General features: G+C 38.2%; 1 non-coding gene across 1 annotated transcript; it reads left to right on the forward strand.

The window, feature by feature from the left end:
* Positions 1-302: 302 nt before the first annotated feature.
* Positions 303-410, forward strand: LOC148570492 (small nucleolar RNA R71). Its single transcript, XR_015908044.1, has one exon. It is a non-coding gene; the product is annotated as a small nucleolar RNA R71 (small nucleolar RNA).
* The last annotated feature ends 726 nt before the right edge of the window (positions 411-1,136 follow it).

Below are 1,136 nucleotides of genomic sequence, written 5' to 3' on the forward strand. Positions count from 1 at the left end.
GCTTGCATTCCATTCAGACTCTGAGAAATCATATTGACTTGCAGAGTCAATATTTTATTCTGGGCCAATATGGCATTCAGAGTATCAATTTCAAGAACTCCCTTCTTCTGAGGCGTCCCATTACTCACAGGATTTCTCTCAGAAGTGTACATGAACTGGTTATTAGCAACCATGTCAATGAGTTCTTGAGCTTCTGCAGGCGTTTTCTTTAGGTGAATGGATCCACTTGTAGAAGTATCCAATGATATCTTAGCTAATTTAGACAGACCATCATAGAATATATCCAGGATGGTCCATTCTGAAAGCATGTCAGAAAGACACTTTTTGGTCAGTTCCTTGTATCTCTCCCAAGCTTCATAGAGGGATTCACCTTCTTTTTGTCTGAATGTTTGAACATCCACTCTAAGCTTACTCAGCTTTTGAGGAGGAAAGAACTTGGCTAAGAAAGTCTTGACCAGCTTATCCCAAGAGTTCAGGCTATCTTTAGGTTGAGAATCCAACCATATTCTAACTCTGTCTCTCACAGCAAAAGGGAAAAGCATGAGCCTGTAGACTTCAGGATCTACTCCATTAGTCTTAACAGTATCACAGATCTACAAGAATTCAGTTAAGAACTGAAAGGGATCTTCAGATGAAAGTCCATGAAACTTGCAGTTTTGTTGCATCAGAGAAACTAATTGAGGTTTAAGCTCAAAATTGTTTGCTCCAATGGTACGGATGGAGATGCTTCTTCCATGTAAATTGGAATTAGGTGCAGTAAAGTCACCAAGCATCCTCCTTGCATTATTATTATTTTCGGCTGCCATCTCCTTTTCTTGTTCGAAAATTCCTGTAAAGTTGTCTCTGGATTGTTGTATTTTAGCTTCTCTTAGTTTCTTCTTCAGAGTCCTTTCAGGTTCAGGGTCTGCTTCAACAAGAATGTTCTTGTCTTTGCTCCTGCTCATATGAAAAAGAAAGGAACAGAAAATAATAATAATAGGGATCCTTTTTACCACAGTATAGAGGTTTCCTTGTATGAGTAGAAGAAAAGAAGATTAAGAATGAAGAAGAGAAGAATTCGAACTCAAAGGAGAAGAAGGGGTTCAAATTTTGGGTGAGGAGAAGTGTTAGTAGATGAATAAATAAATATAAGGAGA

This window comes from Arachis ipaensis, chromosome B3 (assembly GCF_059453495.1).
Source record: "Arachis ipaensis isolate K30076 ecotype BB chromosome B3, ASM5945349v1, whole genome shotgun sequence".
In the NCBI taxonomy this organism is placed as follows: domain Eukaryota; kingdom Viridiplantae; phylum Streptophyta; class Magnoliopsida; order Fabales; family Fabaceae; genus Arachis; species Arachis ipaensis.